This window comes from Haliotis rubra, unplaced genomic scaffold (assembly GCF_003918875.1).
Source record: "Haliotis rubra isolate DU_JTF1 unplaced genomic scaffold, ASM391887v1 Scf895, whole genome shotgun sequence".
NCBI classification, from domain to species: Eukaryota; Metazoa; Mollusca; class Gastropoda; order Lepetellida; family Haliotidae; genus Haliotis; species Haliotis rubra.
The window spans coordinates 293,094-319,293 of record NW_025767629.1 but is presented as its reverse complement, the minus strand read 5'-3'; the positions used below and the strand labels follow the sequence as shown (position 1 = coordinate 319,293).

The following is a 26,200-nucleotide window of genomic DNA, read 5'->3' as shown; positions in this document are numbered from 1 at the left end:
AGCATAAAGGTATTAAAAGAATATATTCTCCGAAAAATACATTAATATTGATACACCAAACGTTAGTGTTGTTGATGGAATTATTTAAACGCAGCGACTATAAAGGCATCCTGTAACAGATAAATATTACAACTTGAGGACACAAAAACCAAGATGCAAGACTAGGGCATATTCTGGATGTGACTAATTTTGAAGTGGGGTGAGGTCGACTGCAAAAACAGAGTCTGTTTCATGCTATTTAACTGGCAAGTTATTCTGACAACGAATTGAAGCGACCTCGCGAAAAGCCTACTCTGGCAAATGGAAGCAGGACAATTGCAATTATGGCCATTTTATGGATAGCCACTTCTTTTATTTCACGAATTTCGAAACAGATTCTTGCACCGTTACCAAAAAGGAATTGACATGTGGAGGAGAGAATGTATGTATACAGAATATACAGAAAGTAAACACAGTGGCAACGTCATTAAAATAACGAGGCAACAAGTTGATGACACCAGGGAATTAGATTAGAGATGGAAGTCAGGGTTCTACAAATAAAGGGGTAATTTAGAAAGGACCAGATATTTACACAGTTAAATTCGGCCTTGCTGAGAAGTGCATAGGCTGTCGACAGGTTTCTGGGAAAAAGCAGCGAGCGCTACGGTCTGATTTACTGAAATTGGACGATATATTGTAAATGAATTGATTTAAATGTATTGATATACATTCTGTAACCATATACTACCAACTAAATAGAAGGATCTAATTTATTTAACTAAATCTTTCATTTAGGTATCGTTCAGGTTGAAGTACCTATCTGATAACGTGGCTTTACATTTCAACAAAAACCCTGAATCATAGCAACATCTCATATCAAGCATGAACTGCATGCCCTGCATTAGCACAAGACAGTATCCAATGATCAGGTCTCTTCTCGCCCTTTTGTGACCATAAATTTTAACTCACTCTCACCCTTTCAGTGTTGTCACAACGCCTAGTGTACAGTACACAACCCTGTGCGCTTAAAAAAACCCACGAATCCGTTGGTATATGACCAGATGGTGGCCACATGAATATGTGTAAACACGTAGTTGCGCGTAAAGCAACGTGCAGTGAACTTGGACAAAGTACTGTGACTATGTGTCCCAGTCCACCCAGCTGTGAATGAGTGCCTCGTAAGGATGAGAAAGCCGCAAGAACTCGGTGCGCCTAGTGGCTGCAGAAGTTGTATGATCCCCGGGGGAGTTGATATTGATAATACGATGTGTAGTTGAGATTGACATCCAGTGAAATGTCAGCGCCTTGAGCATGTACTAGATACATGGATATGTGCGCTGTATAAATATCCTATAATAATAAACACGGCTCTATGTAGAGCGTCAAACGAGGAGGAATCGATATCAACATTGGGGAGATCGGGAAGCAAGAGCAACGTCTTGACATGATTGCAATGGAAACAGTAGTGTTGGACGGTATAAAAAAGTGACAGGCCAACTAATTTGGTTCTTGTAAATGGATGTTAGACTAGCCAGCGATACGTTGACAGAAGCTGCCTTGTCGTCTTGTTTATTAGCGTGAATTATAGGCAAATCTATGAACTGTCAGATAACAATGCTAGCCCGTATGGTACTCGGGTCGTCACAGATCATCACCGACGAGAAGGTATCCGCACACAGGACTGTTATTTCACTTTCACTATCAATTTCCTTCCCATATGGCCACAAGAATGTATGTATTTATATACGCCCGCCTGTAATTAAAGATGCTATTGCTTCAATATTTGTCCCCGTGGTAGTGTAGTTACAGACTATTAATCACAATAATAGCATTATGTTATTGCTATCGTCTTGCAACCAAACCTTGAGAAAGGTACAACTCCATAGTGTACATCAACCTACAATCTTGTATATACCTGTACAGTCAGTTCCTGCCCACCCCGTTAGGCAGCCTACACTTGAACATGCCCATGTGTCAGGAGGACAGGAAGCCAGGTCGTCGACACAGTGACGGGAGTAACAGTACTTGCTACAGTTGTCTCCATACGTGACACGGGACGTGCATGCTCAAATGAATTGTGAGTTCAGTGAGGTCAGTTAGTTCTTATATCACTGGTACATGTGTATAGTAACGGCTTGAACTGCTCCAAACCGAATCATGATTAACATATTGTATGCTAACCATATCCAGACGTAATTGAAACAAAATCTGCTGTGTTTTACAGCGGTACTTTCGTTTGCATAATTTTCAAAGGAAGTATTTAACATAACCCATATCATGCATTGTCTTGAAGGATATTTGGCTTCTTTTGCATTCATCTGCGACATCTATATAAATGCACGCAATAAAAGAAAAAGTATATTGGAATCATGGAAAGAATGGACTTTCGATTGTAAGTAGATAATGAGACGGCTTGATTTATTTAGCTATTTAAATGTTATGATGAGGGAACGAAGATTACAGAAAATGTTTTACAAATAAATTTTTTGAAGCATTTTTTACCGATAACGAGATATGAGGAGATATTACCTCGACTACAGTCTGTTCCTCGATATCCAGCCGCACATCCACCGACACACTGTCCAAGTGTTACATCACAGCTGGAGTCCATCTTGCAGTGACGTGCATCACAGGACTGGCCACAGTTGGCTCCATAATTCCCAGAGTTGCATACTGAGCAGTATTCGAATAATATGGATTAATACTAATATTAGTGTGCGGACCCAGAGGAGGAGCATTCTTGCAAATATAATAATCAAATTCATTAAAATATATGCTCGTAAAAATGGAAACAAAATGATCTTGGTACGGAAAAGTATATCATTCAAATTATTCAAACGCGGGGACGACAATGCCTACTGCTACAAATAAGTAACAGCAGTTGACAATAAAACCGAGATTCAACTGCATGTTTTTCATTTGGACTGCAAAAACAGAGTCTGTTTTGTTCAGTTCTGTTTAACTGGGAAGTCATTCCGCCAATTCGAAAACCACGACAAAGGTCTAGTCGGATTTTTGAGAGCAGAACTGCAATGATCTATTGTAGACAGACTATTCAGTGCATCCATGGTCTGTCTACAGACTTCAATATCCGTACCAACATCATCGGAGTTCACGTGACCTATAGAGACTATATCTTGCGACTCATGTACAAAGGGTTTGATCACTGCCAGGCTTACAACATTCAAGTAAACGATCCAAGATGTTAGGTTGGATATTACCATGTTGGAACTATCAGTCACCAAAATGTAATCCTATTTAGTTCCCTGAACCATATGTTGCTGTGTTTGTTCATGTAAACAATTCATTAAAATATGGCATTTACAAGTGTTTTCAAGTAACGATGTCACTAACTGAATTCAGTTAGAGCGCCACCTGCAATCATCACATGACAACACGTTAACCACTTGCTCTCCGAAAATCCAGATCTAAGCTAAAAATGTCAAACAACAAAAGAAATAACAGAGAAAAACAAGATATAGGTACACCCGGTAAGCCGTCTAACACATCTGTAGAGGATGGGGTTCAGACTAGAACCCACACGAACGCCGAGAAAATATCTAGCTCATCTAGCTTGACGACCACGCCGGCCGCCATTGATCTCGACTCGGATAAGGCAGACCGGGAGGACTTAAAAAAGCTTTATTGCTGAAGCTCTACAAGTACAGACTAAAGAAATTAGTGAGTAAAATGGACTTGATGAATACTGAGATAAAGGATTTACACACTAAAACTTCCGACATTCTTGCCACGGTTCAATACAATGCTGAACAGATTGAGACGAACATTTTGGAAATAAATTCGCTGAAGACGAGATGTCGGCAATGAAAATGGAATATGACAAAAAAGATTCTCACTCTTGAACTTTACTCCAGGAAAGACAACTTGCTAATTTATGGCATACCCGACGAGAAAGATCCGGAAACCGCGATAAAAGAAATCTTCAGTTTACTGGGAATACAGCGGGCCGAGGAGATGTTGTTCGATAATGTGCATAGACTACCTAGAAAAATCACGGATCCCCAAAACTTTAGGGCTTCAATGCCGAAACCAATCGTCGTGAAATTCGTCAGGGGAATAGACAGACAGAGTGTCTACAGCGCTGCTGGGAAGAACTGGGGTATTCTTAAGGAGAAGAAGGTGACAATCCGAACTGATCTCCCTGTCTTCCTAAAAAAAACCACCGTGGCTGTCTCGCAAATAAAGCCTTTGAACTGAGAAAAACCAATAAAGTTCAGACGCAGATTCTCGAAAAGGGAATCGACATCTCCCTGCAGGTCAGGAAGAACCCACAGGAGAACTGGAGAACAATTGGACTTGATGAAGCTTTCTAATCATCTAATCTTCGTGTTCTATACTCACTGATGTGTAAAAACGTGTATCGTTTGTACGTGTGTATATGATGTAATCTGCTATATATACATCAAAGAACATTTTTGAAGTTGGACTTGATCATTATACAACTCATATGTGCCTATACATTTCACAATCAGGCAACGACAACTATTCTTTGAGCCATTCTTACTGAAATGTTCTGTCCTCGCTTTGCATCCAATGAGTGTAAACAAGTACACTCGGTGTTCTATTCATAGCCGTTTCATTCACCCCGGGACTACCGGATGTTTTCACTCTATTCAGTTGGATGCGTGTCTGTCACTCTGTGTCCACAGTTGGGGTTCGTATGATGTTTTAATCTCAGATAACAATCTTTCTATGCTTATCTTAGACTCGGAACATGCTGGATAAGTAGTCTTCATTCAATAATATTGGATGCAGGTCCCGCCTTCGATGTGATTTTATTATGTCAGGCAGGACACTTTGTTCATGCCAAACATGGTTACGATGGTGGCACATTTGGACTTTCTTTCATGTGGCTGGATTTCGAAGACCAAGAGCATGGTTCGCTCGTTGTTCTGTTTTAGTTACCTTCTGTTTCCTTTTATTTATTCTCTTCATTTATAAAGAAAAAAGGGTTCCCATGACATCACAATACTAGTGTTTGCATTACATGCTCTCACACAGTCATTTCTTTAGCACTTCTACCTCCATTCAGTTTACAAAGATGCCACAATATCCAGACAGATTGTATGTATATGGATATTTCTGATAACTCCAATAACTATTGATTACAATGGATAGCGTTAAGAAAATTAAAGTTATCTCAGCTAATTGTGGAGGACTTGCTAATAAATCTAAAAGACAAGAATTAATGAACATACATAGGAAAAATTACACTCAATTATATGTTTACAAGACATTTATATTGATGAATCTACTTGCAATACCATGAGAAATGAATGGGGTTTACAATCCATAATTGCACCTTTTAAATCCAATTCAAGAGGCGTGGCCATTCTTTTAAACAACGATATTGATCTCAAACTACATAGGACCTTAATAGATGAAAATGGTAATTATATAATTGCTGACATAACCATAGAGGATAAAAGACTGACACTGACTAATCTCTAAGGTCCTAATAATGATGACCATCAATTTTGCATTAATTTATTTGAAAATATTCTGAATTATGAGAATGATTCTATGGTAATTGTTGGAGACTGGAATTTAGTGATTGATCCTACAATTGATCTTGAGAACTATAAGCATGTAAACAACCCAAAATCAAGAAATAGTGTATTAGAATTTATCGAATCTTATAATCTTATTGATGTATGGAGGAATTTGAATGATAAATGTTGAAAATACACCTGGTGGAGATAAAATCCAAGACAACAATAATTAACGATATTATATAATTTCATTTGTCTATTTCACCACACGCTCTTCTTACCGAGTCACTTTCTCAGTTCGATACTTAAAAGCAATGTCATTATTTAGCGTTGACAGAATTTCTAACTGTGATATAGATATGTCGTTGTCACAGACAAAACTCAATGTCTGTTTTATTGGCACCTATGTGTCTGCCTGCCTGTCTGTTAATGACAATATTCAATACACAACTTTGATCACTGACCACATGCAATTTGTACTTAAGACCTATCAGGCTATACACCATAAACAAAACGCATTGATTTATCGCCCGAGTTCGGTCTCTGTCACATTATGTAATTACACAGACAGGCAGGTGTGATACTTGAACACATGGCATGTTATGATGTCTGTTGATTGCAAAATGTTATACACAAAAAATGAGCATGTATTTACAAAAAGAACATCTCTATATATACACACATAATGAGCCGTTAGGGCATCTGCAAATGAACCAGCCGTTACACGTGAGTGCACACCCACCCGCTCTGACTGGGTTCGGTATCCCGGCTGCTTCGTTTCTTGGGAAGCAAACCCAAGTACAAAATATTGCACTTTTGATTTGCGATTGTAGGCTTATAATTTTGTTTGTATGTTTTTTTCATAGTCAGCAATGTGTATTATATGTCATGAATAAGTGATAATTGTGTTTTAATTATGTTTGATTTTTTGGTTGCATGTGACCTTTAAGTGAGTTACCAGGAATGCTTTGTTTCAGATACAGACCAATAAGCACTAATTGCGTGTAGGTGATGGCATTTTGATTTCAATGTCAGTTGCTTCAGAGTTTCTGTCACGTTGGGTTAATTAAGAGTGGCAGTGTGATTGGATGTTCATTGTCAACATGCACGATTCAGACAGCTATATAATACAATAGTTTGTTATTTCATGCATAGCAAAGCCTGTTATCTGACACACGCCATGGCGAGATAAACGCATACTGTATACAGGGACACACAAGTCTTATTTATACACTGTTGATTATGTTATGTAATTCATAAATTCGAAAAGCTTATGGTCATATATCTCAGCATTACAAGTTCCAACTAAGCCATTAGTTCGTACAAGCCTGACGGACAGGCTGACCCTAATATTCACAGCAGGCTAGTACGTTCTGAAGAGGAGACGGAGATGCAACCTTTCCAGACGTTGCGTCCTTCATATCCGAATATGGTAAACCCTAACGACATAAAGCCAGGTTTGTAATGATGGGATCGAAACTGTGAAAATGTATTTTTGTTCCCCATAATCGCCGCCCCTCAACTACACCAATACAGATTCGAACCCCGCACCTCCAACGAAGGTTCCAGCCCAAAACCCTATGCCTGGCAAGAGAGCTGTAACTGCAAGAAACGCGTCTACGATCTTATTAAATCGAAAAGCAGAATGCATCCCGAATAATTCTCTTTACAATAGTTCAGGAGAAGTTAATATTCTGAAGCCTTTTAAACGAGGCCTCCTTCAGTATTTTGGATCAAGGATCACTATTGGGCAGACCAAGTGTTGTGACCTTTGACAGATGAGGCATGCTCTGCACTTTATGAATTTACTATCACGAATCACAAGTTGATGACACAGCCCATGAAAACCTCAAACGGCTTCATGTGCAACTGCTATCAGATGTGCCCGCCTATCAGACGGAGCACAGATGAGGATGTGGAGCTGTATCAGCGATTACTATCAATAACTCTTGTGAGTGGTCCTCCATCTCATGATGTTTTCTCCTTTGAACTTGCAGCGGTGTCACCAGCTCTCTTCCATGATGATGGATCCATGAGAAAATTCCCAGCGTCTGCCCTAAACACATATCTGCTTACACATTACCACAAAGAAGACGCACACAACAGCACCAGACGTAGTCATTGATGGATGTGCGCTTCTCAAGCATATACCACGGCCAAAGATTGTTACCATTGCTGACATATGCAAGATCTACATTTCTAATAGTGTCATGCACAGAACAACACAGACTCGCCCATGTTGGGTAGTGTTTGACACTATGAAAATGCGACCACCAAGGAGCCTGAGCAGATGAGGAGAAAAATTAAAAGATACCTTCAACAGACATAATAGTGAAGAACTCCAGTCCTTTAAGATAAAGCAAGTTTCCTGTCAAACAAGCAGAATAAGCAGGCTTTAATCTACCTGCTCTCAGAACAACTGTCAGCAGAAGTAATACTTGTTGAACATGCAGGTGGAGCTGCGATGCTGATGTTGTTGCAAGGCTAGCTATCACGATGGCCGAAAGCACAGATCAAGTGCTTGTTTATGTTGATAACACAGATGTCTTGGTGTTCATGATCTATCACAGCAATTCTTCAACCAATCTATACAACTTATATCTATATATCCGTGTAATCATGTAATGACATGTCAGGTTGCAATACCACATCCGCTATTTTCAGCTTGACAATTGTTAGTTGAATCCTACAATGAAAGTGCTGTGTGTAATAATATGAAATGGGTAGTTGCATGGGTAAAGTGATATGTTGAAAGTATTAACTTGAGTACAGTCTGTTCCTCGATAACCAGCCGCACATCCACCGACACACTCGCCCTGTATCGCATCACTGCGATGCCCATCTTGCAGTGACGTGCAGCACAGGATTGGACACAGTTGGCTCCATAATACTCAACGCCGCATGCTGTGGATACTGAGCAGTATTGAAATAACATACTCATATGAGTGTATGGACGTTGACATTCATACCAGTGTGTTAAGCAAGGAGCCTGCTCTGCAAAATAAGCTATCTCTTCAGAGCAAAACAACTAGAGTGAGTGAGTGAGCGAGCTAGTTGGGTTTTACGCCGCTTTAAGCAATATTCCAGCAATGTCACGGCGGGCGACACCAGAAATTGTCTGCACACATTGTTCGCATGTGCGGAATCTTAACCGGGACTTCGGCGTGACGCTTTAACCATCAGGCTTCCCCACCGCCTCTGTGTTACAATTAGAAAACAGTAACATCGGTAGAATATTATTTGACCCCTCAACAGGGTTATGTCATTGTTTCAGTGATGTGTTGTAAATAAGGGGGATGACGTGTAGAGACCATACAATGAGTGATGATGTCATGAAGGCCAACGGTGCGCGGAAAGGGCACATCGCTTGAACGGCCATGTCAACATGCTTGTGTTTATTTATAGTAATATCCACATTTGGAAGTGTTTCTCAAACAATGTAGAGAACATTTTCCTCACATAGTGAGGGAGTGAGTGAATTAGTATTTAGCTTCACATCGGCAATATTTCAGCCATATCGTGAAGAGGACAAGTTAATTTCTATCAATGTTAAAGTCAATAAATTTAGAACATAAAAACCTGTCATCGAAGGACAGTAAAATACCAGAGCATCACAGATATAAATGTAAAACAAAAAATGAAATCAGTATAGACAGTACAAAATAAAAACGGGCTATAGATAAGCAACAACTGAAGGTTGATCACCATACTAGGGTGCAGACTCTTCCTGACAGTGGTGGACCTCTTTCACACAATAACACTTTGACTTTCAGCTGCAAAATCAATTAAACTGTTTCAAACCGTATAAATATACTGATACAGGATATTGTAATATATTGTACTGCACACTTTACTTTAGTACAAACATGTGACAATTTCTACGCTTTTCCTGATAATTCCAAACACAAAAGACCTTCTTCACAATTCTAAGGCAACAACACATGAACTAACACATGTCTAGTATTTAAGTATGATTAGTATATAGAATGGGGGTACGATATAAAGTCTGACAAAATCTATTGTAAAGCTTTATTTGATAAATAAAACTTTTGTCAGGCCCTTATCTCTTTCTGCTATTGTGCATACCACGTTTTGCTCACCCCAAAACATCCTGGTCACTATGACCGCAAACCAACACTTTCCTGGTCACGTGACACTATTGCGATCAACCTATATAATGTTGATCTCGGCAAAACAATTTAATGTGAATCTCCTATGATTTCTTTGGTTTTCGTAATGGAGGTTTGTTGGGCTTGTTGTATCCCTTGGTTTATGTACTTTTTTTTCTCGTCTTCACTGATGGCAGTGCTTTTACGAGACTTGGTTCGAACCTCTTGTTTCATTTTGTGATATTTTGCGAGTTCAGAGAGAACCAAACGAAACTCATCCTCTGCGATTTTACTGTCCGTGAGTGCGGTGGAAATATGATCGGGTATTGTGTTTAACTTTGCTTCGGCTAGAATTCTAATTTCGTCGTGTTTCAATGCTTTATGGTGCAATTTGCGAGATACAAACTTAAACATCAACCCCACTAACCCTGACACTCCAGCTGTTATTTCAATGCCCAGCGCTATGGGTGCGGCTACGATGGTGGTCGACAAACCGACACCTACTGCTCCTAATCCCATGCTGGTTGCCATAAGGGTGGTATCAGCCCCATCCACGAAATTGAAAGCTTTATGGTATTTCTTACATAATGCTGTCCGTATGTCTCGATCTTGTTCTAGCTGACGTTTTATGTCACATAACTGTCTCAAACGAAACCCGTCTATGGTTTCCATTGTTTTTGCTACTTCTTCTACGACAGGGTACAGCCCCATCCTGTGTGAAAGAAATTTTTTAATTGTGTTTCATTTAATTATCGATCAATGTATTTGAGGCTTACAAGGTCTAGATTATCGTACAGGAAAATAGGTGAGAGTGTAATAGGGAACTTTTCGTCTATACGAACCTTATAGCAGGTTGACAAGGAGGGAAACGGTATCAGTAAGGGTTCCGATCTCGGTTGTATGACGGAAACTGTAACTGTATTCCTAGTGTATTGTCAACCCAGATAAAAGTGACCGTTCTGCACCTTCACTAGCCTCATTGAGAAGGACTTCTATGACGAGTGTTGAGTTTATTTTCGTAGTCATAAAACCCAATTGATCATCCGGTAAGTCAAACCTTAAATCTGAAGTCCTGTTTTAAACTAACATGCTGCCTGGGTGATTTGGTGTTAGTCGAACCTTTACATCATCAGAATTCGGAATGAAAGACGTGGGTAATAAACCGTTGTTCCTAATTTCGGAGACGTAACCATTTTCATTTAAGAGATGTGAGGTGCGGTGAGGGTCATGTTGATCAACCATTCGGGTTCTTTTAAGTCTGCTAGAGACACCCGCTCGTACACGTTGTCTTTTAAATGCAGGACGTACAAGGAGTTTCCTCGCCGGGTCGATCGAACCCATCCGTGTCTCCTAGATCACCGAGCGTGACGTTGGGATGACGACTGTTCATTGCCTATATAAAATGTTATAAAATAGTTTCCAATTGATTTTCTGATAATTTCTCAGGTGTGCACTTCAACCCCATGGAATGTATGTTGTCGGGTAGGAACATTTTGGTGAGTGATATCTTGTCTTCCACGGTCACGGTGACTCCCTGCAGACTGCCGTGGAAATCGACGTTCACCCGCACGTAAACAGAGCAAACGTGGTATTGTTGTTGTTTGGTCCACCGGAGTTTGATTCCTTTCACGATTTCGATTTCGCCCTGCGATGGTTCACCAAGGTAGATTTGGATGACCAGCGTGGAATTATCCGGTAGATTTTCCAAGATGTTAACCACGCCGTCAAATTCAGACACCACCTGCAACCCCACGTTTTGCTGCCCAGGTTTACTCGATAGCATGTGGGCTGCCATACTTGAGACTGCGCTGATGATTACACTGTGCCTATGCATCGGGACGCAAGCCACGAGCAGGGTTCAGTTGTTCACGACTTTGTTTAGGTAGTGGTCTTTGTTTTCCCTGAACATGTAGGGAGAGCCGAGCATGATGTTGAGATACCTGTCGACTCGAGATTGTGTTAAAATCCATTTGTTGTCGGCGGTGAAGACGAGGGCATACTGCTTGTTTCGAACGACGAACGTGATCTCGACGTCGTTTAAGTCGAACAGCTTGCAGCCGAACGCTGGGTATATCATCCATTCATCTGCGTCGTTGCGGACTAGGTCGTACCGAGTGTTGCTGACAGCTCTTGATGTATCGACGATATCGTCTAAGTTACTGCCAGATCCACCGATGGGGGGACTTCGACGCGTTTGTAAATATTGTTTTTCAGTTGCAAGGCATACAGTTTACCGTCTATTCCTGGTTCGTCATAGCCGCGCGTATCCCCGAGGTCAGAGACGGCTATATTAACGCATGTTTTCAATCGCATTCTGGGACCTTGGGTGCTAGTCATTATCATATGTGCAGCGTCACACTGAGGTATCCTATATTCACAGGATTATGTTTTATATCTAAAACAGATACTTTTAATTCCGAGATGGTGCCTTGGGTTAATTTCTTGTACTGCCGTGACGAAAACGATTCGGTTCTGCCATCGTTATACTTTTCCATTTTCACCGGTACGGCTCTCAACAGGTGTGGAAGGGCGTTCACCTTGAATGTTGCCCGTCTTGCTCAGCTGATCGAGATGAATGCACAGTTCACGGTACGGAACAAGATCGGGTAATTTCGTGCTGGTCACGGTGGTTTTGGTGGAATGTCGTTCGAAGTAAACCCAAGCGTTTTAGTCAAGTCGTTTTTCCCATTGTTGGCTTACATGACCGTGTCGCTCGAGTCGTTCATTTTAAGTTTGGTTCCCACGGGTTTGAAGATTTCTTCGTTGAGAGAGCACACACTGTAGTAGTCGCCCGTTATTTGGTTGCGTTTGTCGTTGACGAACAGCCTTTTGTTTTGCTGTTGATGTTGGTCCATCGCCGGGTAGTACATGACATCGCGACAGAGTGTTATCGATCATGTGCAGCAGTTGAATGGCCTCACCGCCGATATTCCCGGAAACGTCACGTACATATTAGAAGTATATATTATATACTATATAACAAATCAACATGTACAAATCGGGAGTGTTTTATTCTAAAAGCGATACTTCCAATTTCACACACATGAAGATCGTTGATGATGCAGATGGGTTGCATTTCAAAGCACCATTTATCGATGTGTTTAAATTACAGGTTTAACAACCCGATGCAGTTCTGGCAGAATCAATTCAATTTTGCTGTGTGGTGCGCTACTGAGTCACTGAGTCAGTCTGTGTTCACGTTTCACGTGTACTACCAGATCAGGCATATCCTCAAAGAAATCCGCCCTCTGCTTCCACAGGACAAAGCATGGGAAGGGTTAAACAATCCGTACGATCGACGGGCATACGAAAGAATTTGCAACAAATTCAAAATCGATCCGAACACAGATTGGTGTTTGCCAGGCGTGAATCACGGTTTGGATATCGTTCACAATATGCCTCTCCTAGAAACCAGCAAGAAGTTGAAAGAATTGGGTGGTAAAACGTATGCAGGTGCTTACGTCACGAGTAAGGAGTGGAGAGATGATCTCATGGCTTTCGATGACAGCAAGGATTATCGCGTTTGGAGGTTTGAGCACCGTTCCGGCACCGAACGCTTGAACAACTCGATTCGAACATACGTGTGGGCGCTGCTGGGAGTGCAGACGCAAACGCGTTCCAACATCGTGGGTAAAGGGACGGCTTACGATACGCAGAAACAGTTCGTGGTCAACGTCGAGGATGCTATCAATGCTCCAGTTGATCTACCGAGTGCTATCCAACGCTACCAAAACGTGTTGGAATATGCCCGCTCGAAAGTCGACTACGTGTTCGGTGTGGGACTGTACATGGCCCTGAGTGACATGCAACTGACAATCCATAAAGTGGTGGGTTACAACAACGAAATAGTCATCGCCACCACTGATCAAAAGTTAGGTATCAACCCGAGTATCAACGTCTTAAACGTCACACCCACGGGGAATATCGGTGAAACGGGTATAGTGACGTCATCCCCGGAGCCAAGGGTTCGACCAGCACCCACACCACAGCCACTTCCACCACACTTGGTGGCTGAAAATAAAAAAAACCTTGATCGTTAAACAGCACTAGTGGTTGGCGGGATCGCGGTCGGCTTTTGCCTCATTTGGTTAAAAATTCCTTAGCGGCGACGTGCACCAGCCTGGCCATGGCGATAATGAATGCCAACAGGTTTTGACTGAGCCACGTGACAGTTTTCGACAGCGTACGCATTAGCCACGAGACGATGCTACCGAAGATTCACGGAAGCGCTTCGGCGGTTTTACCGGTGAGTTAAGCCAGGGCTTCCCCGATTTTTTTTACCCAGTCTCTGACGTCGCCAATTGGTGGGGTTGGGGGTGTGGGTGTACCTCCACCCCCCGTCAGCGCTACAACCAGGGTTGATATGATAAAACCCAATGCCGTTAGAACGCTGGCGATGGTGATCCCTTGCTCTCGGAACAAAATTCGGGATCCTGTCGGCCAATGTGGTGTCCCCATATTGTTCACACGTTCTCCATAAACGATTCGCAATGCCCTGTCTTGCCCTCACAGTTCTCGAACTGGAAATTCGATACCTGGCAAAGGCTCGTTCCAGTACGTGTCTAACAGGTTTTCGATGGCACGTTGGGATATGTCACTGGCATTGCTGAGTTCAGCCCTGACGTTTTGCAGATCACGAACTACTTTGGGTGGAAGTTTTTTGGGTCTTGCACCGCCGTAATCTCGCATGTTTAATTCATCGCAGATCAGTTGTTCACCATGACGACTGGCTAGCGTAGACAAGGCAAGCGGTTTTCTCGTGTGTTTACTCATGAGATGGATCTCTGGATGAGCTTTCAATCGCAGCGTCCCTTTGTTGTCAATTTTGAACTTGGGATAGTCTCGTCCCAACAGTTTGACGTTATTTTTATCTCGTCTCAATGTGTTGTAATATTCGTCTACGGTCTGCTTTAAAAGTTCGTTGCTAATGGTGTTGCCCATGAATGAGGTGTCTTCAACGTAATCCCCATCATCGAGTGCACCAGCACCATCCATCGGAATGTCATCCATTATATTAATTATATTAAAGGTCACATGCAACCAAAAAATCAAACATAATTTAAACACAATTATCACTTATTCATGACATATAATATACATTGCTGGTTATGAAAAAACATACAAACGAAATTATAAGCATACAATCGCAAATCAAAAGTGCAATATTGTGTACTTGGGTTTACTTCCCAAGAAACAAAGCAGCCGGGATACCGAACCCAGTCAGAGCGGGTGGGTGTGCACTCACGTGTAACGGCTGGTTCATTTGCAGATGCCCTAACGGCTCATTATGTGTGTATATATAGAGATGTTCTTTTTTGTAAATACATGCTCATTTTTTGTGTATAACATTTTGCAATCAACAGACATCATAACATGTCATGTGTTCAAGTATCACACCTGCCTGTCTGAGTAATTACATAATATGACAGAGACCGAACTCGGGCCATAAATCAATGCATTTTGTTTATGGTGTATAGCCTGATTGGTGTTAAGTTCAAATTGCATGTGGTCAGTGATAGCAGCTGTGTATTGAATATTGTCATTAGCAGACAGGCAGGCAGACACACAGGTGTCAATAAGACAAGACATTGAGTTTTGTCTGTGACAACGACATATCTATATCACAGTTAAATAATGACATTGCTTTTAAGTATCGAACTGAGAAAGTGACTCGGTAAGAAGAACGTGCGGTGAAATAGACAAATGAAATTATATAAACAGTTAATTTACTGTCATAACATGTAAAAAAGCTCGCGCCTGTGAGATATCAACAAAACATTAGAAAAATAGCTCACACCAAAGCCGTCACCGAGTATTCACCTGATAACCCGCTTGCAAGCTGAGTGAACCTATTTCACTGCACACATGCTATGAGCGCAGCCCAGCTGTTGAAACCCGTTTTCCCCAGAAAAGTCTGGGGAAATTCAGTGAAACGTTTGAACTCCGATTTCGCGCGTTTTTTTTCATCGCGTTATTTTTCAACTTTATAAGTTGAATTTGCATTTTTGACGATTTGTTTCGGTAAGTCCATACCGAAAGGTATCAGAATCTGCAAAGTTGTGTTTTATGTTGCATGTGACCTTTAAACTTATATATAGTTAGACCCTTTCCGAAGATTAAGAGAGCCTCTCGGCATCAAAGCCGTGGGTCAGTCGATGACCATCACCAATAATCAGAGCAAGATAGATGAAAATCAAATGCTGTTGGTTCGATTCCCAACCTGGGCGAGAATGACCTAATCGTTCCCGGAACGGTTTGACTGGCTTTTAACATCGCGTTAACTTCCGACAACGACAAACGCGAGCTCGTACGGAATGTCTGTCGTGCCATCGTCAACAAAACCACTATCAAAATCAGCGGCAATGAGGTGTTCAGTATAGACGACAGCGACGTGTTTTACTGGTACATGGATCTCTGGAAAAGCAAGGGCGAACGCAATAACGATGTGTACCAAGGCATCTGTTCACAGAACTGTATATCGGCCTGGTTGGGTACGGCTTTGCACAAGATCAGCTCGACAAGATTCCGGCTTCCAAACGAGCCATCGCTGAAGCGTACGGGAACCGTTTTTGCCTGCCGCTCGACTTCGAGTTGCTCACAGGACACGTGCCCTTTTACCAGGCCGCGCTGGGCGATCTGCTGGAATATGAACTCACATTTAACGACTACAGCAAAGTCGTGCGTATGTCGAACGGCGTTGATGGTAGTTACGCCATCCAAAACATCTTGCTGAAGTTCGACATGGTCGCAAGTTAGGAGCTGGCCCGGCATTCAGGGAAAGCTGTCTATCCTATACGATAGGGTACTGCGGCACCGGACGATAGTACAGGACAAGAGTTACACATTGTGGAACATCAACCTGAACGTGCCGGCGCGATTGATGAAAAGCCTCTTGATCATTCCAGTGGAGGAATACATACCATTCGAAAGAGACAGCGAGAAGTTTTTCAACCCCGAAGATCACGAAAGTGGAAGTGACCATTGAGGGCATGCCAAGGCATTAGGGCATACCAGCAGTGGGACGAGATAAAAAAAGCTACAACGACACCCACCGGGAGTCAACAACGTCGCCAAGGACATGGATCTATCCTCCGTGCAGATCGGGGAATACCTGACCACCAAGTATCGCGCTGTGGTGGGACATGAGATCCACGGATGACGACAGGCTACATGGCAGCGGACGCCGTGTTGACAATGGCAGCAATGGGATCACCATCCAAATCGCCAAGAAGGCTCAAACCGCAGGCAAATTAAAATTATATTTGTACGTGATTATGGACGCGCAACGTAATATAGACAATGGAAGATTCGTGCAGGCAGTTGATCTACCCCGCAACCCGCACTGCACCATAGTGTGTGGGCAGACGGGCTGTGGGAAGACTGTTTTTGTGCTCAATATGCTGGAGCGATACTACCAGGATACCTTTGATAACATCGTTATCATGTGCCCTACTCTGCACATCAACAAAAGGTACATGGAAAGATCTTGGGTGATGACGGACATGGACATGCACAAAGTCGACCCGGGAACACGTCTGCAGGATTGGCTGAAAGCTTATCACAACAAATTTAAAGGGGAGTCGACGCTGTTTATCCTGGACGACTGCAGCGCTAATAAAGAAATAACAAGAAAGAGAGACATGCTATCGTATTTAGTGTGTTCTGGCAGACACGCAAAGCACAGCGTTTTGGTGCTAAATTCAACTCAGTGTTGAAAGACCTCAGGGAACAGACACGATGGGTTGCCTTATTTCACTGCAAGGACAGGGATTCGTTTGAGGAATGTTTGAGAAAAAACGACGTGATGAGCAAACTAGAACGGGAACGAGTGAAAAAACAACTCGCGGAAACGAAACACACCAAACTCGTGCTGTAAACTGACCAATCCGTGGTTTATTGAGTGTTTTAGTTTAGCAAATGCTTAGCAAATTCATAGCAACGCTCAGGAAATGCCTAGCAAATTCTTAGCAATGATTCTTAGGTATGATCAATAATTCCTCTCTGACGAAACCTCTCGGGGGCCCATCTTTCAAATAGCACAAGTTCGGTTCGTCGGCTTTGATGTCCACTTTATCTATGCTATAGGGTTTGACCAACCATGTAGGATCGGTGGCTCGTTTCCGAGTGTCCCCTTCGTGTTCTCCCGGCTGATATAGGTATCTCACCAGAGCCCGGTTGGGTATTTGTTTCTCTTTCCCACGCCATGGTGCAGCCGATTCAGCGTTCACTGATTTCAATTTAATATCGGTGAGACGAGTGATTTCGTGATTGATAGCCGACACCATTTGAGGTAGTCGTGCTACCCATTTTGTGTTGGGGGTGTTTAGACTTATTTCCTGTGCGTACTGATGCCCGAATAAGCGCTCGGCAAAAGTCCTATTGAATCTCAGCTTCTCAGTGTATTCATTTGATGTTTGAAAGTGAGAGTCTTGAACAGGGATTCCTTGAATCTGTCATGTTTGATTTGCTTTTTTACCACTTATTTTTTCACGCCTTTCGCTTTTCTGATTTCATTATCGCCTGCTTTCAGGATGGAATACATTTTTGGTCTCAAGCCGATATATTCCGCGATCGGTGTTCCGGTGCATTCGTCCTTCATCTAGCCCGGCACTTTTTTATTGATAGCGTCATGCATCGGGTGGTCCTTGGGGTAGTCGCTGGTGTCGTACAAATCGATGTGTTTCTTCATGTCCTCATACATGTCATCAGTTCGAATTTCCATCAGCAGGGAGTCCGTGTCCGTGTACATCACTTCACACTGTTCGCCGTACTGTTTCTTCAGTTCGTTGTAGTAAAAGTCGTACATCAGGTGTTTGGATAAGTCGAGGATGCTCATCCCCAGGTAAACGGGCTGGTTGAATTTGATGTGGCTTTTCCTCATGTGCAGGGCCATGAGATCGATCAATATCAATATCATGTTCGCCATGCGGGCTGGCTATCAGTTTCCTGAGCTTATCTTCCTCTTTCGACCGGACTAGCTTCACGGTCACATGTTTTCTCAAGTTCTCCATCGTCTTACCGAACACCGCGCTGTTCATGAGCTTGTACAGGTTTTTCTCGAAATCACTGTTGGCCCGCTTTCGCAAATCCGTGTTCATTCTAATGTAGGGCTCCATCCACAGACTCTCGTCAAATTTGAGCACCCTATGAATTTTCGTGAGTTTCATTCCCAGCGACAAGTACAGTTGCAGGGTGCGATAGTGAATGATATAGTTTTTCTTATTCATCAAGTTGGGTACAAGTTTTTCGACGTTAGCCGGCTTATTTTTCCCCAGCAAGTTTTGTTGGTAGTTGGACATCCAATCTGGGTTAACCATGAATCGTTCGGGAACGAGTGGATAGCTGTTGTGTGATTTGTGTAATTCAACGGGATATTCCAAGTCCACTTCGAGTATGTAGCCTTTTTTCGAATCTGACATGAAGCTCATGACGTCGATCGTTTCGTGTGTCAACTCCCCCCGGTGGGTAGATGATACTGGCTGTATGGCCCAGCCGTACAGGTTGTTGGCATCGAGATAGAGGACATGGGTGGTGGGTTGATTTGGATTATAGCCCTTCACGTACTTGTTGTTGGCTTTCGTGGAGCGTTTGGAGGCCATGGAAATCCCTCCTCGCAAGCCTTTTTTGATGAACAGGTGCATGTAGTAATCCGTCAATAGTTTGAGTTTCACACCAGTCTTTTTCAACAAGGCATCCCAAGAGAGACCCAGGGAGGAGAAATACCACGCGGGGTCTAGGTCGTAATGTTTCGAGCACGTTTTTCTGAATATCTCAAACACATCGACCAACAGGAGTACGTCTGTTTTCAAGTACAGGTCGTCGTAATCACCGAGATTCTTGCAGCCCAGTTTATTCCATACGTTATGGGCGTGGTCGTAATCGTCCTGGGTGATGGTCGAGTCGGTCAAGTTGCTGTAAAATGGGTTGATGGGAGGCAGTCGTGTCTCGTTGAACTTGGCCCAGCTGTCCAAGGGTTCATAGGGGTAAACGCCCTTCCTCATCAACAGAGGTCGAGTCTTGGCGTCAGTGTATCGATTGGTGATGTGGAAGTCGTTCGGGTCGTTGGCCTTGACCAAACTATCGAGAGAGACGACAGCAGGAATTGAATGCTGTGATGAATCTCACCCCGTTTAATGAGAAGGAGATGTATTTTTCGATGTTGTTGGGGATGCACGTCAGGTTGCTGTCGACCTTCACGATGGCCTGCATGATCAAGTGAGAGTCGTACCCTCTCAAATTGTGAAACAGACGGGGATTTAGATGGTTTTGGTATTGATTTTGAGTTTGAGGTTGCACGTGCTGTGGGCTGCGCCTCTGTACTCGCCGGTGATGTGACAGTGACCTCTCACTGAATCGTCCTTCAGTGGTTTATCGCACACGTGGCAGTGAGTGCTGCAGCCGTGAGCTCGCCGGTTGGCTTCAGTCATGCGCATGGGAACGGTGGTACGCAGCCTTTCCCTGATGATTTTTTCAGCCGTGTCGGGACCTCTGTACACCACGGGAGCATTCGTTTCCCCGTACAACCACGTACCCAAACCCACTTGCCACATGTTCCTGCGTTTTATACGCGTTTTTGACTGGGGAGTCAACGTGTTTGACGAGGGCTTCAAAGTCGGCGTAGATGATGTAGGGCATGGGCATTTGATTTTTGTGGTTGGTGAATTTTAAGATGTTGCCGTTTTCGTTGGTCATGTCGATTCGTATGGCCGTCTGCCCCACGCCTAGGCAATCCTATGTTGGTGCAGTAATTCAACGAGAGCGGATTTCCTCATACGGGAATAACTAACTAACCTAACTAATACTAACCCCAGCTCTTTTGCTTGGTGTTTGAGTTGTTTCACAGCTGGGGGGAGGTTGTACGGGGTCGTGCAGGCGTTCGACTACCTCGGCTTTCCTCATACGAGAATAACCCATCAGCCCCAGCTCTTTTGCTTTGAGTTTTAGTCGTTTCATAGTGGGTGGGAATTGTATGTTGAGTAATCTTAACAGCTGAGGTTTCCTTAATCAGGAGTAACCGACTACACCTCGCTCTCGTGCAATCTGTTTAAGCTCTCGGAAAGTAGCCATCATTATACTTAATTGCAAAGTCAATCTCTAATTGGGTGTTTGGTTGCCTTATTTACTGAGTAAAAAAATGAGCGCGCATTAAATATTTTTTTATTTTTACTATTTTATTTTCAACATGGTGGTGATAATAGGTCCACTTCAGCATTGTAGTCAGCTATACTTAGATAGACCTTTTCGATTCTGTACTCAACCGGGGGGACGAGTTCCAGGTGTTCTTGTATGTTTTGTAATGAGGTGTTGAAATACGCATCTATCTCGGGTTGAGTCGCGATTTTTCGTCCACCTGTGATGGAGAAAGCAAACTCAATCCGCGTTATTTTCAACACTAATATCGAAATTTGAGTGTCCCAGGTCGTTCAGTTCCTCTTCTAGTTTGCTAGTGATCAGAGGTTTGATATCGGTGACGCGTATATTTTTGGCTACTTTCATCCGCCAGCTGCTCAGATAACCTTTCGAGGGTCTATGAGATCGCATGAACTGTAGGTCGGTCATTATTATACTTAGATGCAAACCCAATCTCTAATTAGGTCACTGATGGAAGGGAGGTAACTCCGTCAACCTTATCTGCCAGGTAAAAAATGAAGCCTTTTTAAATTTTCATTCTGAGGAGGTGCTTACATTCATTCAAGTAGCCCTTTTTCTTCTCGTAAATAAGTTGGTTTTGGACCACGTTCGCCCCTTTGGGCTCTACATAAACAGTAATAACATTTCACTCCAATACCAAACACGGAGCACGTGTAGTTCACGAAACCATTTCTTATACTGCTCATATGAAAACAGCAGTACCCCTCAGTCCTACATCTCCTACCACAAATCTCGGCTTTCCCCATAAGCATGTATTGACAACGATACGGAGCGGGTCTCATCTTTGTTATATCCATATGAACATCTAGTCTTATTGTTTCACAATTAACACAGTCGCCGCTAAGCTAGGCCGAGTGCGACCAATTCAGTTCTCGATTTTTGTTCTCGAAGGCGCGATAATACTGGGAGAGCACTGGAGCCATAGTGGAAACTGGGTAACGGAAACGCGGAACGCGACTGGAGCCATCTTGGAAACTGGGTAACGGAAACGCACTGGAGCCTAATGGAAACCGAAACTGTGTAATTTCATAGAGGTTCCGCTTTTCCCGGTTAGCAAATATTCTTTTCACAGCAAATGTAGAGAAACAGTCCGCAAACCTAATCGGAAACGGCTTCATGGTTTGTAATTTCTCCACGGCTGTATCATGCCATTTTCGTTCCGCTTCTACCTCGGCCGCATTCGACTCCCGTAATTTCGAGAACAGGTAATTACTCCCGGAAAATGCCAGGGCGTTGACTAAAGCCCCGGCGACCATCATAGCGATCGTAGCCATTCTATATATATTTATTATACTTTAAAATATTTTCTGGTATGATTCCTTGTTTTACGAGGACCTCATCGGTGGCCATCGCCATCCCTAAATTCATGATGAGCATGGACATATCCTGCAGATCGAAATCGAATTTGATTGCGGGTTGTTTGAGAACCATTTTGGTTAAACGAGTGTATCCTACAGCTAGGCCGGCGACCACGGTTGCGTGGTATGCATCGTTAACGAATGTGTTTCCTTCAGACATTATGTATATAATATAAAATATATTTTTAATTATAACATAATATGGGGTGTGACCTCTTATTGTGGTTGCGGTGTGGGTTTTGGTGCTGGTTGTGGTTTATTATATAACATAAATAATGTTGTCACGGAAGCAGCAGCTGGCAGCGACCCACAGAGCTAAAACCAACTTTCTTTACCGGCGTTGACTCTTTTAGGGTTCTTCTTCTTGGTGACTTGTGTCGGTATTTCCTTCCCTTGCTCCTGTGTTGGAGTCATTTCTTGCTGGGCAGTTTCCATCTTGTATACTATTATTATTATTTTTTCCCTCTTTAAATAGGCAATGCTTTGCTGTGATGATCGCCACCGTCACCGGAGCTAAAACATACCGTATTTGTGGTAAAATACACAGCTGACGGCGCTCAAAGCATCTTCGATGCACGGATCTTTCTCGAGATCTTCCCACAGGTAAAGTCAACGTTCCGGGAGAATGGGAAGGAAGTACGAAGCTAAACCGGTGTAGATCTGCGTCATGGTCGACCCTATAGTTTTTTGTCATCTCGGTCATCTCGGCCCCGAGCCGGGTTTCGATCTCATCGGGAGGCATTTTCTGAATTTTATTGGGATTGTGGTCACCGTTCAAGTATTGTTTGGCTTTGCCGCTGACCGCCAGCGCCACCAGTCTATCTCGCTTGTCGTCCATCTTATCATCCGGTGACACCAACTTTTGTTCAAGCAGTTCGTTGCACTCCATCTTATAATGTAACAAGTGATTTTTAATTCTAATAATATAATACCCGATGCACATAAAACATAGCGAGATAAAAGTTAAGTTACACACGATGAGGATTTCAAAAGTCGACATTTAATATAAAACCATATAGACATTATATAACTGACAAGAAAACAACATAACCGAGTGACCAGGAAAGTACCGATGCGTGGTCATACTGACCAGAAAGTTGGCTGGGGATTCAAAAGTGGTATGCACACTAGCGGAAAGAGATAAGGGCCTGACAATAGCTTATTACAATAGCTTTTGTCAGACTTTATATCGTACCCCCATTCTATATACAACTGTATCTTTCAGTATTTCATTCATGTAAACGTGAAGTCTAACTGTGCGCTTCGTGTCCAATTACAACACCCGACAAGACAATTTAACTTGTTGTCATGTGTCTAAAAAGCATCACGTTCTGTTACACAAATCACTATGACTATGATCAATCAATATACTGATGTCGTCTTTCTACGACGTGTCAACTACAGCCATGACGTAAACAAATGTATCTAATCTTCAATTGAGCAACATCTGGCAAAGTATATTATGCCGTCAGGTCACTGATGGGATCTGAGTCCTCATTTAACATGTCAAAGTTGGCTACTCGTGGTCACATATATGTGCACCGAATCGGGCAAACAAGGAGGGTCTGATGGTTCCGAGGATGAGCAGGTCTGATCATAGACAAGGGGGGATGTAAGATCGTTGTATGATAGGTAGATGTAATCGTAGGGCAGGTCGGAAAACTGATCGTGAAGCGGGTGTGAAGGCTTGGTCAGAGCGTAGTCCGATATATGTTCCGTGCGGTTGAACAAAACATTTTACTTGCGGTTGAACATTTTGAATACATTTCACCATTACAAAATCCAACAGATTATTGCTGTAAACATGTCAGTAATTTATTATTTTTTGAACATACATGTGCTAGTAATAGACCGATCCAGTCTGTCAATCAAAACTGGCGCATGCGTCAATTTTGGCCAATCAGCAGGCCGAGCGCGCTGTGTGGATTTGTCAGACTTATTTCTGGGGTTAAACGATGCCTCCGAAGCTATGTGCTTCGAATTATGTCATTTACACTCGCTATATGTATTACATATTGCTGCGATTTGATGTGTACCTTTAACAAAACCATTACGGTCAAGACAACTAAAATGGAGGCGGATCAAGAAGCGCGATCAGTTAAATGTCTGCACCATCGTTCAGGAAACCTACGTCTGCCTGCTGATGAGAATTTGCTCGAATTTCCACACTTTTGCACATGTGCAAAATCATTACCAATTGATGACAACAAATAGCAGTTTAAGACTTTGCAATTGTTATAAACACGGACAATTCTTGTAACTACAAAATAGTTTTTGCTAAACGTTTTTAGTCACTACTAGGCATTGAGTTGGTACGCCATAGGGTCAACCGAAATAGCAAAACTTGTTCCATGAAAGAACAATGCGGTGGATTTTGTCCCCCTTCGCTCTTAGATATTCTTCAATTTGTCACACATTTTAGGATGTTTTAAATTCCATAAGCACAATCTGAAGGCCTACAGTAACTTGTTAACAGAGCAAAATATTCGAGGAGTAATATTTTTTATTTAAACGGAAATATTGTCAGTGTCAGCAGTTGCCTATCATGCAATATCCAAGTATCAAAATTAGTTCATATGAGTGCCTATAAAACCATGCTTTAAACATTTCAGATTTTTTATAAAGAGATGCATGGGACTTTGAATTGATTTACCTTCCTCCATGTTGATCGAATATGAAAACTATGTGAGAAGAATAGTGACTTTCTGGAGTATTGGACGGAGTGAAATAAAGTGTATATCTTAATTATGAGAACATTATTTGACGTTTTGTTACCACATAAATTATTCACATATATTGGTACATTTTAGGAGTAATATTACAACTGTTTTTTTTATTAATTCACTGGAAACGATAGCAAGGTATGTTTTAAGAATCTTGTTTTTTTAGGTAACTTGGAAGGGTAATAAAATTAATAATAATCTAATCAATAATAAATAATTATTTAATTGATTGACATGTCAGATTCTTATGATTTTAAGGCAGAACTAGGCAAACAAACACCATATATATCATGGCAGGACAATCACTTGGTTATGACTTAGTTTCTTGGCTCCTGCTTTTAGATGTTTTTTTAAAATACTACATTTACTAATAAGATAATTCTGAAAGTGATTGCTAGTATCATAACTCATTAAAGTTATTTCAACATCCAGAGAATTTGAAAGAGCAAAGAATGCGTTTTGGTCAAACCCTGGTCAGGCATTATCCAGTCCTGGAACAGAATAACTTACAAAATCTCAGTTGACTTTTTCATGTAACGGAATAACTATTAAACATATATTTAACCCATATTTGATGTAATTCTTCTGATAAATCATCAGTTTTATAGGAGGTTACTAATATTTGAAGACTGAGCCAAAGCTAGTGTTTACTAAGAAAATGGATTTGGACAAATTGTTCAAGGTTTGTTGATGGTTATTTGGAAAATGAGCTTCATATTAAATTGCACACTGGTTTGTAGGAGGTGAACGCTTCAGGACATTTTCATGTCTGTTTTCCTAAACCTTTGCTATGACTTTTACCAAATTTTGAATCAACTTTACTATAATTTATATGACACCAGTAAGTATCTCAGAAAAGGAAATAGATCAAAATCAGTGTTATGTGCTCTAGGGATATCGTCTCAGATCTAATAAAACAAAGATTATCATTGTTTAAGAAGCAATAATATCAATATGTAATTGTATTGACAAAAAGCTTTGAACATAGGATATATTCTTTGCACCTTATTTACACTAGTAGTTAGCAGTTAAACATCTCTGATGAAAAGACAATAGATCTACATTTGTATTTTGTGTATCATTCTATTTCAATGCTAGTTAATTGTTCGGAAAACTGTGGATCCTCTGTTCCAAGATTTGGCATCACATGTTTCCTATTTCTGGAAGATGGGTCAGTGTACAAGTGCAGACTGTATGTTGGATCTTCCTTGTGTTCTGGTGCTGTGACATACCTGTACATAAACGCTGGCAGTTCATGAAGTCCAGTATTGTGGAAGTGTGTATGTAAATTAGGATTCCACAACAAAGTTCATATAGAAAATTAAAATGGAAATGATGATTAAACAAATGATTTCCATATATTCAGT

General features: G+C 42.0%; 1 protein-coding gene across 5 annotated transcripts in view; it reads right to left on the bottom strand.

The window, feature by feature from the left end:
- LOC124263694 (receptor-type tyrosine-protein phosphatase alpha-like) overlaps positions 1-26,200 on the bottom strand; it is a 310,238-nt gene that overhangs the window by 33,488 nt on the left and 250,550 nt on the right. The window contains exon 1 of one of the 5 annotated variants that reach the window (XM_046698360.1): positions 1,895-2,044. The exons of the other annotated variants lie outside the window; for them this stretch is intronic. The gene's annotated coding sequence lies outside the window, so the exon portion shown is untranslated. Of the gene's footprint in view, positions 1-1,894; positions 2,045-26,200 lie in introns of those variants that run through there. 5 annotated transcript variants of the gene reach the window in all.